Consider the following 15,396-nt stretch of genomic DNA (forward strand, 5'->3'; position numbering starts at 1 on the left):
AAGGAGTTTTGTAAACCTGCGAGCCAAGGAGCGAGCCATGCGAGCCATGCGAGTCATGCGAGCCATGCGAGCCATGCGAGCCACAGTACAAATGTTAAGAATTTTTATTTGTTACATTTATATTCGCATGAGAACAAGAACAAGAGCAACGGAACAAGATGAATAAGATCGCAATATTAAGTTCTTGCAGCGACTACACAAACCGTCACTAAGGACGTTCTATGAATCAGCCAATCAGAACAACAAGAACAACCGAACGAGATGAAGAAGTTCGCAATATTAAATTCTTGCAGCGACTACACAAACCGTCACCAAGACGTTTTTTGAATCGGCCAATCAGAAGCCGAGCTGAATAAAATCATGAATAGCTACAAATTCTACTTCCGGTTAAACTGCCTCACAATGCATGGAAAGCCGATAAGGGTACCACAACCGTCATAATGAACAGAACAGATAAACTCAACGAGGGTCAAGTCCAACTTGATGATATACATAAATACCGACCCTTGGACAAACCTATGGTTGACACCACGGCCAAAAAAGTTCATCGATTGATTCGATCCCTACTTTAAGAAGGCCACATAGAAGAAATGACGGCTAAATGGCTCTCCCTTACGCCCGACCCTCCGCGAATACCAATGTTTCACACACTTACAAAGATTCAGAAACCGACACCTGCCGGTAGACCTATTATATCAGGGTGCGACGGCCCAGCAGAAAGGATCGCATCTTTTGTTGACCACCTTCTTCAGGCGATAGCACAAAGACAAGCCTCGCATCTTAAAGATACAGCAGACTTTCTTAACTTCATCGAGAAGACTAAACTGCCTAAGAACACCATTCTTGTGTCAATGAACGTCACCAGTCTCTACACAAACATATCACCGGAAGAGGGTATTCCCACAATATGCGAAGCATGCGAAGAGTCTTATCATGAGAAACCTCCAATTCCTAGCAGGTATTTAAAAGAGAAATGCACAGTCTGATTCTACAAGGTTTATTGACAAGTATTTACTAGTGTTTAAAGCTAAGAATGAAAAGAAGATGAGAAAGGACAACCAACTGTGTGAAATTGAAATTCGCGAGGTCGATAAAGAGAAGCAAAGGATCAAAATTCACTCCAAAGATTTTTGCGAAGATACAGATAAATGGCGTGACTGTGGGGATGATTTTTTTTCCATTTGTGAGACTTGAGAAAGCATATATTCCTCAAGAAATTTCTTTGGAAGATAGAAAGAACAGCCTTTACGGTCAACTCTACAGGGAAGTAAAACGGAAACTGTGGTCTGGGCGTCGTGATGACCCAGATATTAGGATTGACCTCAACATAAACCCTGATGTATTTGATCAAGGGCTTGGACTGGTGGTCAAAGCATGTTATCAGAGACAGAGAGAAGTATATTAAATCACCGATAATCATGATTTAGATGATTTGCTGGGGCTGAAATGGAACGAAAGAATATTAAATGAAAATGGAGACTTTGCATATGTGATCAACGGTACAGTTAAATATTGGTTGTCCAAGAAGAGCTCAATTGTTGAATACAAATACATTGGAGCCAAATAGTGATGGCAACAAAATACAATATTTAAATGGGGCTTTTTAATGAAAATACAGAAATAACATGTTGAACATTTACAATAGTTTTTTGTCATAACTCCAGTGTAGATATCAGATATTCAGATTCCAAATGTTCTTTCTCAGTAGAGATGATATACTCCCTTTTCTTTAGAAACCCTTAATGGTTGTTGCATATCAAATTATACTCCCACAGTATGAATTTATACTCTTCTCGCAGCTTCAAATGCCAAGGGAGCATAGAAAGCTATTTGGTGTTTGATGTCTAGTTACAAAGTTTTTCATTATGACGTAACTGAAATCTACACTGGATACAACAGAAACTCATCAGTTAATCTGTTACAAACAGACATTTCTGTTTCCACTGTCCATTAATTTTGATGAGATGTGAGCAACATGTGGCATGTTCATAGTTGACACACTTTGTAGGAACAGGTTTTGATTGTGTGACTAATATTAGAACAGTTGGAACAGGCATAGCTGTTTTTAACCCTCACCTAACCACCTGCCTCAAGATACTGAATTCTGTTTTTCTTCAGGAAAAGTTGCTTAAGGGCAGCAACCCCTCTATAATATTAGCTGAGCGAAAATAGTCCTGTGATGCCCTGTCGTTATACGTTTCCATTCCCTGCTGGGTATAGTAAGCAATATTTTTGTATAACTTTAGAAATTCAGGAACATGGGCATTAAGGGCATGCATATGTGGTGTCACTTCCTTTGTTTGATATAGCTTAAGAAAATTTTCAAACCAGCTTTTAATCTTAGTCTTGAGCTGTATGATTTCGGTGTCACAGTGGAAATCAAGCTTTAAATCCCCAATGATATCCATGAAACCAGCCCACAGATTTTGAATTTGGTTACCCATTGTTTCATCATTAAGAAGTGATGAAATTTTGATATTTTCAAATAATTTAAGTTTCTCTGGACCAGTGAAATCTGGGTATTCCAACTTTTTGGAGTCCTTACCAATATGCCATTGAAATGATATGCCCAGATTTTTAAGGAGTGTTTCATAAGCTGCCATATGTTTATATTTATCCCTTGGGAACCCATTTGTAAATGTATCTTTCTTCTCGATAGTATCCATCCTCCTCAGTTCTCTAATTAATAGTTCAATTAAGTTATCTGAAATTCTAAGAAAAAGATGTAATGTATCTATAACTACATGATCAAGAGGAATGAAAGGAAATAAGGGATCATGTTTACAATTATATTTCTTTGATTTGGCAACAATTCGCTTATTTCTTCAAGGTTTCGTGCGGGACTACTGTTTTGAGGGACTACTGTTTATTAAAATCCCATCTCTCTATTCGAGGACACTTACACCATATACAAGCATGGTCTTGGTTTGCAGTCCCCAATCCACAGACACAAGCCAAAAATTTCCAATCCCCCCCCCTCCCCCCAGAAAGTACTCAATAGTATACGTTTTATCATTTACTGTAATTTTTGTCAGTGATGTCATCTCACTGCTGAGATCAAAAAGACTCTCCTTTAAATTTTCATAACTCTCAGTTGTCTTAATAATTGCTAAGATATAATTTCCTTTCTCGCCCATTGCCGCTTCTTTCTCATTCAGTATAGTATAAGTAAAATTAACAATCTTTAACCTTTTACCAATTTGAGTTACGTCTCCGCTGAACTTGACTTTGATAATGTCATCCTTGAGCTTTATCCGTTCCAGCTGCTTTCGGAGGCTATCTTCGAACTTTTTTTATTTTTTTTATTTTTTTTATTTTTTTTTTATTTACCAATGACATACGTTACTTACATTAAAGTTACTTACAGAAGAATAAAATATCTACAATTAACTTACAATCAAAAATAAATATATAATTAGCTTACGATAACAACTCTACAATATACAATGATGAGGAACACACTTATATATTAACTAACAGTACCGAGATTATTTACTAATAGATTATTCACATGAAATATACAAACGCGATTACATTGCTCACAAAAATTAATACTAACAATACTACAAAGCTTGAAAATTAAGAGATACAACAGAAGGGAGAATATTTTAATTAGCTTTGTGCTTTTAACAATGCAAAAAGAAGAAAGAAAAAGAGAGAAAAAAAAAACAGTTACAGTTGTCATGCTGTTCAAAAAGTTCAAATAATAATAACGCCATCTACGTGATTAACAAAAAAAAAAAGAAATAATACATAAATTAATTTGGGATTAGTACCCACTTTTTTTTAAAATAATCTTTCTTTTTGATCTTACTTTCCGTTTCATATTTGATGGCAATTTTAGTACGAAATCCTTGAATTGTGGGTTGAATTTGGCATCTTCTGCAGTCCCATATAAGTAGTTTACCAATGATTATAAAAAAGTTCCGTAAGTTGAGTAAAGGGCATGGTTTGGATAATATTCCAAATAAAACATCTTGGAGGGAAAGATGAACCTGCTGATTTGAGATTTGGTGCCATGCCAGTAACCTTGAAACTCACTCCAGAATCGTTTAACAAAGGAGCAATGATAAAGTAGGTGGTATAAAGTTTCCGGTTCTGCCTTGCAAAATGAACATAGATCGTCTGTTTTAAAGCCTATTTTGTGTAATTTTGAATTAGTGTACAGAATAGAGTTGAGCACTTTGAATTGAAATCCTTTCACATAAGACTTAAGAACAACAGAGTGTGGCAGACTGAAGATTTGTCTCAGCTGATCGATCAGTCCGGGATCGTTATCAGATTTGATAACCATGTGACGTCACAACATGGCGGCCATTTCAAAAACCGGGAATTTTCGTATTCACCTCGCTTTGCTCGTTATTTGTTCGATTATACTCGGGTAATTTACCCATAATTCTATTCGATAATTACCAGAAAAGAAGGAGCCTCACGTGTTTTGAAGATGGTCGTTGAAGACCAGCGTAAACGATGTAAAATGCTACTCGTAAAGTGAAACAGCGCTTGCAATTTTGCATCCAAACCAGGTATGTTTTTCATTTTGTCATTAGATTTAAGTTACCTGGAGATTTTTGCGAAAATCACAAAAAATATGTCGTTAATCTTCACGCCATATTCTTGGGATTCAACGTGTTTTTAGTGTTGTGCACGATCTGTGAAAAAAGTGCACGGGGGTATTTTGATTTGCGATGTGTTGTTCGTAACGGCGGCCATATTTACAGCTGTAATCGATATGTTCCTAGGTATTGAGATGGCGGATGCTGGTACCCATAGAATCAAAATGGCAAATTTATGTCGATTTTGTGGATATAGCTTGATCATTACATAGGGTAGGTTTATTGTTGTCGAGTTTTGCAGCATGAAATTTTCGTTCCTTTTAGGCCTGACAGACACGCACCATTCAACTTTAAGAATTACTGGTGGCAAAATCACGGGGTACGTAAGAGTAACTTACATAAATCATCTAAGCCCCTTCAGAAAAAATTATAGCTCTTAGTGAGTCGCTCGATTCATGGTACGGCAGTCCAGATGGTCGGGAAACCACTTGCGAATCTAACATTAGTTGTTTATTTTCTTTTGAAGGGTTACCATGAGGTCAAAATCAAGGGGCCAGAAGGAACTCCTTTTCATGTCCTTCCTGAAAATTGGAAACTCGTTCGCACTTCGTTGTGTTTCGCCGGAAATTAGAGAAATACCCGAGACACTTCTAGACGTGCCACAGTCTGGTATCCAAGAGCGCTAAGAAAAATTACAATTTGAGAGAAGTTGCTGGAAGACAGATAGGCCGGGTGCAATACTTCATAAACAGGAAACTAAAACACCTTTCGGACTGCGGGAAAATCGACAATCACGTTAAAGGGTAAGTTGCCTATATTTTAGAGTCAATTTCAACAACTCGCGGTCCTGAAATATTTTCCGGAAATACCGGCCAAACTAGGTCAGTTTTCTGGCACACCAGTCGTTATGTAACGAAGCTTATTGTTGGATTTAGCGAGTGAACTATGGTACGAAAACATATTACTTGAATTATAGTTTCTTTTATATGAATCGGTCATTAAAAGCGTTTTTCCATATCACCGAATGCACAACAATAGACTACTGATCTACAACTAAAACAATTTTTTTCCGGAAATGCCAAGATTTCCAAGTTTACTGTCACATCTCACGACATAAAGTGTTGCATGTACCCATTCCACTGAACGGAGGTGTATCACGAACTAAAGTAAATATACCTGCTATATTTTTGTTGTTGTGCCAGAACCATATCAGGCGAGCCCACAACGACAAAGAGAACTCCAGTGCATCAAAGATGGAAACGAAATATACAATACGGCAGAGGGAATTGAATTAGCAATCGCAGAAATGGAATTAGGCGTGGGATGGGATATGGCCATCGAGGTAAGCTATTCTATCTTCAGTATATCTGGACAGAGAGTCGATAGAGGGAGGGTCGCGAACTGTTTTGATACTGTTATTTCCATTTCATAGTAATAAATCATAGTAGGAGATGTTTCGGTCCTAACCACGCTTCGCTCATGCAAATTGAACGAAATTCAGTTACAGCTCTCCGCTTGGAATATAGAAGCAACTTGTTCAGTGTCAATTTGTGAACTCAAGATGTATTTACTGTTCGTGTTTCGTTTATATTTTATACAGACTGTTGAACAGCCAGCTTCGCCAACTACCAAGAAAATGAAGCCTGAGTGAAAATAGAAGCTATCATATTAGTATCAATAAACAACGCTTTTGTGAACAGAATAACTGTTGTCTACCTTCGCGTGTTTTTACTCGGAACAAATATTATACGGTGTCTATCTGAAAATGAAACTTTTCGCTGTAGCTTTTGGACAAAGACAGTTTTCTTCCATACATCTCTGTTTCTATTCCATAATCCAGTAACCTATTGCGAAGCAAACATACAATTACAATTAAATGAAATTGCATTGTGATGTTGTGAAAAAAGTAACTCCTTTCATCGCAGCGCCCCGTCGACCGCCATATTGAATTATACACTGTTGCTACCAAATAATGTCACGTGAACGAAACCTTGCGCAGCGATTGGTTAATGGTTTGTTTTGGTCGAGGTTATCAAATCTGATAACGATCCCGGACTGTCGATAGAAAAGTTAAAATCGTTCTGCAGTTTGTTTATGATATTAGGCAATTGTGCTATTTTGCGAACAAGAAGTGAGTAATAGTCTTTTGATTTCTTTTTTCTGACGTCGAAGATGTTGTCGTCAATAAAGAAGGATGGAGGAGCTAAAGATGGACAGGAAATGATATTCTTTAAAAAGGACGGTATAGAATGGCGAAGGCCAGCCCATTGCAAATAACTAATATTGGCTATCTTGTCAGACCAGTGGCTGAGTGCGTCATTTATAGTTAAATCAAAATGTAGGTCTTGGATACGAATCACTCCCGCCTCAAAATACTTTTTGTAGAAGACTGGTCTTTTTTCGATACGAATTTCCTTATTATTCCAAATAATATTTTGCCAATCTCGTTGAGAGGCAAAGGAATCACGAAACTCCGACCACCATGAGAGCATTTCACTGTAGAACTGAGAGAAGATGTTGTAATCCTTTATATCATAGTTACAATTTAAAAAGAAAAACCCTCCCATGGGATCCAGCAAGTGTTTTAGATATGATTTCCATGTTCCGTTGTTGTCATCAAATATACGTTTTATCCATGCCAGCCTTAAAGACTTAATCATGCAATTTATATCAATCATTTTTAAACCACCTTCCTCGTATTTATTTATAGCCGAAACTCGAGTGACCTTATCCGTCCCATTCCATAAAAATTTGAATAACAGTTGATTCAATTCTTTCACTAATTCTTTAGGCGTAGGCAGTACCGAGCAGACATAAACAAACTTTGGAATAAGAAATGATTTGATGATTGTAACCTTGCCGTACACAGATAATCCTCTAGAGGACCAGATGTTGATAAGTTTTTTAATACTATCCAAACGTTCAATGAAATTCTTTTCTTTTAATAGTTTTGGGTCGTACGTGAAGTACACCCCTAGTGCTTTAATTGGCTCGTTAGGCCACTTAATGCCAAACGGTTGTGCTTTGTTTCCTTTTGATGAACCAATCCACATACCCTCGGTTTTTGTGTTATTGATCTTGAGGCCTGAGATATTCTTAAAAAGGTCTAATACTTGAAATAGTACTTTGGCCGAGCTAGTGTTGGCGAGCATTGCTGTTGTGTCATCAGCGTATTGTAATAGTTTTGTCTCTTCCTTGCCAATAGAGATACCCTTTATAGCTGGATTTTGACGAATGGCAATTGCTAACGTTTCTACAGCTACAATGAAAAGATAAGGAGAAAGTGGATCTCCCTGTCTAACGCCTCGTTCAAGTTTAAAAGGTTTTGAAATCATGCCGTTGTTAATTATGCAGCTTTGTATGTTTTTGTAGAACAGTTTTACCCAGCGGAGAAAGTCGGAACCAAAATTAAAAGCTTCAAGGCATTTAAAAAGGAAATCCCATTCAATACTATCGAATGCCTTTTGAAAATCAATGAAAATCATTAAACCAGGGATGTTTTCTTTAACAGTCGAATCCATAATATCATAGATGGAGCGAATGGTTTCGCCGATAATACGATCTTTAATATACCCTGTTTGATTATGATGAATGATATAAGGTAAGACATTTTTAATTCTCGAGGCTATTACCTTAGACATAATTTTCGCGTCTACGTTAACAAGAGAAATTGGGCGCCAATTTTCAATGAGAGAACGATCTTTACCTCTTTTTTCTATGAGTGTGATAAACGCTTGCTTGCGAACTTTACTCACACACCCTCTGCTTCTCCTGGAGTGGGGCTTAAGGTCCACGATGCATTAAGGTCGTTGATTCTTTTAATGAACTTGGACAATTTTGGGAAGTCTTTGGCTTTTGCTGAAAATTCACGCCAGGCCTCGTTGGAAATGTTGAACTTGTCTTTTAAATACAACCACATGTTCAAATCATCTACTTCTTGGTCGGTCATTTCCTTTTCCTCGTTATCTGTAAAAGGACGTTCGTCTTCTTCCAGGAGCCTGAAGGTCTCGAGCCTTCCCGTATCTTCGTTGTAAGCCTCTACTTTAGTTGTCACATAATCGTACAAACCAAGAAAGGAAAGTATTGCGTGACATTCTTCTTTTAATTGCCTCTTCACGCGAGTCTGATGTTGTGGTGTGTATTGTCCAAAAGATCTTTTTTTGGCAGGGCCTCTAGTCTTTTTTCCAGAATTCATCGCAGCTACCTTTTTGGCCAGACGTTTAAATCGACGTTTGTTGTAACTGACCCTCTTCTCTGCCGTTTTCAACACGCTTTGAAGTCACTCATCAAGGCGAATCCTTTTAGCAGCTTCTTCCGTAACAGGCTCCTCAAGTGCCCTTTTTTGACCTTGAAGGATTTCAGATTGTCTTCACTTTCTGCATGTCAACCTCATTATAGTAAATTTTGAATTGATACTTCGGTCCGGTTTTCCATCCGTTCACCAACTTTGCCAGTGATTTCCTCCTGCCTTGCTCGCATGTCTGTAAGCCTTTTGCAGTATACGGCTGTTAACAACAACATCGCTAGCACCAGATTCTTCAAAAATTCTTTTCACGACAGCGGCTATGGCGGACTCGTAACCGCTTTCTGCGTTTTTATTCTCCTTTGATAATGTATAAATGAGAAAGCTGAAAGAAATGAAATGTAGACCCCGTCAGTTAATATTATTGGAAATTTTTGACTCAAAACGCTAATTTGATTTTAACCTAACAATATTTTCACGTCTGGTACCTTTTTATACGATTCCTATCCTGGTCCTCAGTACCCGAACCAAACCTTCAAACGGAGATAAAAGGCTCACAGAAGTACGATGATCTTAATAGGTACACTTACTTGTTGATTTCGTATAGGAATGAAGGAACAGCATCTGCCGAAGAATTGCTTCCCGTACCTTCCGTATTGCCAATTGCTCTGCTGCCCGGTATTGAAGACAGAAGCAACAGCAACAAACACGCGACCAAGTGAAACTTCAGGGCCATGGGTCCGTGGAAAAATCTCGATCAATATTGATGAAATTGGTATCGAAACGCGAGGAAATCTATAATTTTTCGAAATCTGGCAGTAACTAAGCGATCCCAGTATGCACTAGGAAGCTATGCCCTAGTTTTCCCCGTCCGATCTATTTTTACCCCTTTTAGGCCTTATAAAAACACTCAACTTGCCAAAGGTAATCGCCAAAGTCCGTGGATTTTTTTTAGCAGTCGACAGCAGGATAAAGGAAAAGATATGTGTTAAACAGGTGTAATAATTGACAATAATCTTTCTTGGAAACATCATATTGATCATATAGCTATTAAAATAAGCCGAACTGTAGGATTGATTTGTAAACTGCGGCACTTTCTGCCAAGACAAACTCTTTTAACTATTTATAGATTCTTAGTTACTCCTTATTTAACTTATGGTTTGGTGGCCTGGGGCCAAGCATATAAATCACACCTTGAAAAGCTTCTAAAGCTCCAAAAGCGAGCTCTTCGCTTTATTTCTTTTTCTGAGCGAAATCAACATACGATTCCTTTATCTTTTGATGCCAGTGTTTTACCGTTAAAATTTTTGTATTATGAGCTTTTAGCTAACCTTATGTTTGAAATAAGACACAGAAATGCTCCTGGGAACATTCAAGATCTCTTTCAAGACATTTCTGATATTCATTCTTACAATACTCGATCCTCTGTCTCAAATAATTTTTACACACAAAGTTCTAGACTCTCAATTCAAGTGAATTCATTTTCTAGAATCGGAACAAAAATTTGGAATGAAATGCCTATATATTTAAGAAAGCTTCCAAAAAATGTCTTTAAGAGGAAAATAAAACAAATACTTTTTGAAATTCTAGCTTCAGAAGACTGTTATATTGATCTTACAGAAATCGTTCAAAAAGTAAAGCTGAATTTATTTTCCTCCTAGTATGTATTCATTAATACTCAATAATTTCGCTTTAGTGTATCTGTATTCTCTCGTCGTAACTGTTGTTAATTATTATTTGTAATATCGTTAGTTTATTAGTTGTTTTTAGTCATCGTTGTCAATTCTAGTCTCTTTAGTTCTCTTGTTACCTTCTGTTGTATTTAGTTGTACCTAGTTGTATATTAATAACTCGTCCAAACATGACCCGCCTAGATTAGCTCAGCTATCCGCGGGCATGTTACAGTTGTAATTTTAATTTGATAACAAACAAAATGTAATGTAAAAAAAAAAAAAACATGTAAAAAAAAAAAAAAACATGTAATTTTCGAATTCCGGAGGTAACTGTGACGAACTATGCATACCCGTAATTAGGTGTTATTATGATTGTTGTTGTTTTCGTAAGTGCACGTGCACATATGCGGTATTTAAGATGCAGTCTTGTAATTTATGCGTCTTGCGGTCAGTTTTCGCAATGTAACGGCTAGCGCTGTTTGTGCGCCATTAAAGACAACATTTTACCGTTATCTCTCGTTACAGTAACCTGACATGAATCTTCAAACAAAAAGCAAACGAAAGGAAAAACTACAATTTTTACCAATATTTTGACCGAGATCTACTGTGGGCGTGGTCACTGGAATTATGAGAGACCTTTTGTTAAGAAGGAGTTTCATATAGACGAAACTCCTCGAAATAAAAAGGTCCATTGGTCAGGTTTACGACGGCTAATCACTGACTTGTATCCAAACAGAGGATCCATAATGGATTAAACATCACCAGTTATAAACTACGAGTAGTCGCTCTTTTGAGGAGTCCGTCGAACGAGACCGTAAATAAACCGCAGGGAAAAATTGGCCGCGCGAAATCTTTCCCGCGCTTCTCGCCTCCAGAATTTCGCGCGGCCATTTTTTTTTTTCTCGCACCTGTCTTTCGCGTCACGCACGACGGACTGAGCGAAAGTGGAACTACTCGTACTAGTCTATACCAGTATTTACGGTTTGTGACTTTCTCAACCCGTTTGGTTTCAAAGCTGTCTAGTCTGTAATGAGACAATAATCAGGTGGTCAAAATTGCTAGGCTTACAAAGAAGTCGGGAGTTCGGTTAAAAGCCACAATTGTCTGGCTAAGGAATTATACAACGGTAGGAGTAAACATCGTGAAGAAAGGCCATATATATAAATAAACAGGGAGAGCGCCCGGACACACTAAAGAGGCCCTGGTTGGTGTCCCATATCCCGCGTTAATGATGTTTTGTTAGATTTCCTGTATCTCATTTATTTAACCAATATCTTGTATTAAGAGAGGATGATCATCGTCTCTTGTTCGTAAACTGTTTATTTATTTATTTATTTATTTTTTGCCAAAAACTTCCGTACTCCGAAAACCCCTAATACCGAGGGCCGCAATACTTCAAATCCCAATTCCATCTGGTGTGTGTCCTTGATTAGTAAGCCTTGTGAGTATGTTAGAAGCATGACACATCAATACGTAATTAAAGTGCCACTAACCCCCAAGCCTTTTTTTTTTGCTAATATAAATTTACTTTTTCTCCTGATCACCACTGCCAAAAAGATATCGTTTTAACTATTTTCGTTTATTTTCTATGAATTTTTAAAGTTTGCAAATTTGCCCTTTTCCATGTTCACGACCGAGGAATAGTGGACTGAATGGGACGAGTTGGCCTTTGACGTCACTTCGGATCGGGAATAGCAATATTTTGTTTCTGAGAAGAATATATGTACGGAAGCCCCAAAGGGACATCCACTTATGAAAAATGGGAGTTCGTTTTTCGAGATTAAGAATTTGCTTTTTCGAAAATGGAAGTTTGTTTTTTCGAAAATGGGAGTTTGTTTTAGGAAAATGGGAGTTTGTTTTTTTTTAAAATGGGAGTTTGTTTTTCGGAAATGAGAGTTTGTTTTACGAAAATGCGAGTTAGCTCTTTTTAAAAATGGGAGTTTGTTTCTAGAAAATACGAGTTTGTTTTTCAAAAATGGGAGTTTCTTTTGTGAAAATACGAGTTTGTTTTCGAAAATGGGAGTTTGTTTTTCGAAAATGGGAGTTTGTTTTCTCGAAAATGGGAGGGTTTTTTTGATGATGAAAATGATTGACAGGCCAAACACGACTCCTATTGGTCAAGATAGAGCTAGCCAATGGCGTAATGCAACGTTTTCGATCGTTATTTGTTTGAAGCTCGACCTCGTTATTTTGTGTGTCTGACGGCATTTCAGTGTAAAATAGGGTTGACTAGCCTTCACGACTTCTACGGTTCGTGATATTTGTACATTTGCCGTTCTCTGTTCGGTCACTCGACCCGGCTTTGTTTTGGTCACTTCCCTCGTGTTTATGAAGGACACTTCATGTTGTGTTATAAGGAGGAATTTTAAGTAGAGTTGAGCCGTTAGATCGTGCTATGGCAAATTTTTATAGGTCATAGGTCTGCATGATTTCCGCTGTTATCTGCATGTCACTTCGTCGAGTTTGACACCTCTGTAATTTGCCATGTGTTTACACATTGTTTTGGCTCATTTCTATTGCAAGCTATGTTTTTAAATCTCCAAGTATTTGCTTTTAAGGACCAAAATACGAAATTTACCGTGAACATGTTGCTTACTTGCGTTCTATACTGTGACGCCTGGCCCGGCTGTGATTAAAACTGTTTGCAAGTACAGTAGTCAAGTCAAGTCTAGTACGGAATATGCAAATTTGTGTAGCTCGTGTTCGTACACAGTAATTGAATGCGCATATTCTACGGTCGGGCGACAATAACGAAGCGGAAAGTTACCTCACCTTCGAATATTGTTTGCCGACATCTCTGCTTGTCTCTTATGTTAAAACTATTTTCAATCATTGATCTGGAATTTTTTTAGACTTGATACCATGATTGTAGCATCAAGTGATAAAGCGTGGTTATAACGACACATCAAAACATAAGTAATGGAAACTGTTTTAAGCCACCTTAAAGCAATTTTTAAACTGCTTCGACGAAGTGAAAACGTTTTCTCGGAAGTTAGTTATGCAAAATCAAGAGACGATCATGAAAAGTTGTTGTGTTGCACGTGAAGAGGATAAGGGCCGATTTACACGGTACGACTTTGTCGCGTGCGACAAGCTTATGACAGGCCTACGACATAACTTAGGACCATTTACGCGCGCTCGACATTTTCGCTTACAAAATTAAATGTGCAAAAGTTTGCACCATGTGCATTAGTCAACAACAAGTTCGTGCGCCATTTGACGCAAGAAAGCTTCATCTCGTCCCCTACTCAGTAGACATTGGTCACAAAATACGTCATTTTCTATCGACTTCGGCTACGATTGTCGCACCACATAGCTAAAATCAACCAATCAGATTGTTCCATTGCCGGTCCAGTATTCTCTAAGTGTTTGACCGGACCCTGTCCCGAACGATCCCACAAGATCACTCTTGACGATTTTCGGGTAGTTTCGGATGTGTAGTAATTCTCTTATTAACTAATCTTGCTCGGGACCTTACTGGGAGAATATCGGTCCTCGTTCTTCTATGTATACGGACCTGACTGCGCTCGGTCCGTACTGTCAAGACCGAGGGCCGATTTTCTCCCAGTACAGACACGGTAGCGTAATGTGGTAAATGTTTTCAACCAGATGACCTGTTCCTTCCTTCGTGTGACATTAAAGTCAAACTCCCGGCGAGGATGACGTCTTCAAACAGACCTGACCTTGACAAAACTTTCCTGTGAATTTCCTGCATTGTGGTTGATTATTTTTACTGAATCCAAAAGTGCAATTCACAAATACATGTAGTTAAACAATAACAAACTGAAACGAGCCTCTAATAATATAGAACTCAAAGTGAAGAAGGAGTTGTTTTTACTCAGATTTTATTTCTTTAACTTAAGGATTACAGCATGGTGTAGTATTTCAGTTAAAAATTTGCAAGCATACCACCAGACAGTTCAGCTAAAAGACTCTTAAAATTGAAAAGCATACCATTGGTATAGTCTAAGAAATCACCCACCTTTGGGGAAACAATGGGTTTAGTGTTTTGAGGAGCGAGGAGAAGGAGGGGGCAAGGGGAGCGGTGGTGAGCAAAGCGGACAATTTTGTCCACCTGAGATCGCACACCCCATGGCCCCACCTCCAGTGTGCCCAAGACTATAAATTCCTCTATCTATTAAAGAAGCAGTTATTTGTGAATCAGCTGGGATGGAGAATCCCAAAGGGAGTCTCATTTCTTTAAGTAATATTAATTTTTCCATTTCGTAATCTAGAGGCTATTAGCCACGTAAACTACCTGTACAACACAATTTTACTTTCTCCTCAAAAAAAAAATCCTTATCTTCTTTCCACAAGCCCTATAGATTTAGGTTCATGGAATGAATTCTGTTCAACTTTCGTTGTTTTGGGACGGTAGCCAAGTTCGTGCAAATCACAGCGACAGTAACATTTTGTCTTGTACATGTATACACCTCTAGGAGGCCTACTCTGGGACCTTAAGTCGCCTTGAGTCGCCTTAAGTCGCCCTAAGTTGCCTAAAGTCGCTTTAAGTTGCTGTCGGTTACGCAATGTTAAAAAGGTTTCAACACACTCAAATTGCCCCTATAGAAGGAATTCAGACTTGTAACTGTCATGTTAGGGTAAACTCGACTCTAACCCTATGGAGGAGGAAGCACGATGACCCAATGGTTGGTGCAATGGACCCCTATTGTGGATCATTGCATTGTGGTCATACTCTCATAGTGCCTCTCCTCACCCAGATGTATAAATGGTACTGGATATGGAACAGGGGGGGGGGGGGGGGTGGGGGAGGGGTGGCAGGGTGCAGCAGAGGTAACCTCGATAGTTGTGCTTTTAATTTTTTTTTAACACTCGTTCCCAATGCATTAGAGCCATCTAAATCCCCCCCCCCCCTTGAAGGGCCCTCGTCAGCCACACCTTTGTTTTTGTTTACATACAAGAG

At 38.3% G+C, this 15,396-nt stretch overlaps 1 long non-coding RNA gene and 2 pseudogenes across 1 annotated transcript; 1 reads left to right on the forward strand and 2 right to left on the reverse strand.

Annotated features, from left to right (window-relative positions):
- Positions 1–1,910: 1,910 nt before the first annotated feature.
- On the reverse strand, positions 1,911–3,290 carry LOC149110729 (uncharacterized; annotated as a pseudogene).
- A 975-nt stretch (positions 3,291–4,265) lies between these two features.
- Positions 4,266–6,261, forward strand: LOC149110730 (uncharacterized). Its single transcript, XR_016207759.1, has 4 exons — positions 4,266–4,526; positions 5,083–5,359; positions 5,759–5,898; positions 6,157–6,261. It is a non-coding gene; the product is annotated as an uncharacterized LOC149110730 (long non-coding RNA).
- A 2,046-nt stretch (positions 6,262–8,307) lies between these two features.
- LOC149110731 (uncharacterized) lies at positions 8,308–9,192 on the reverse strand (annotated as a pseudogene).
- Between the last annotated feature and the right edge of the window lie 6,204 nt (positions 9,193–15,396).

Source organism: Orbicella faveolata, unplaced genomic scaffold, assembly GCF_042242905.1.
Source record: "Orbicella faveolata isolate gen_17 unplaced genomic scaffold, um_ofav_v1 contig_24, whole genome shotgun sequence".
NCBI lineage: Eukaryota > Metazoa > Cnidaria > Anthozoa > Scleractinia > Merulinidae > Orbicella > Orbicella faveolata.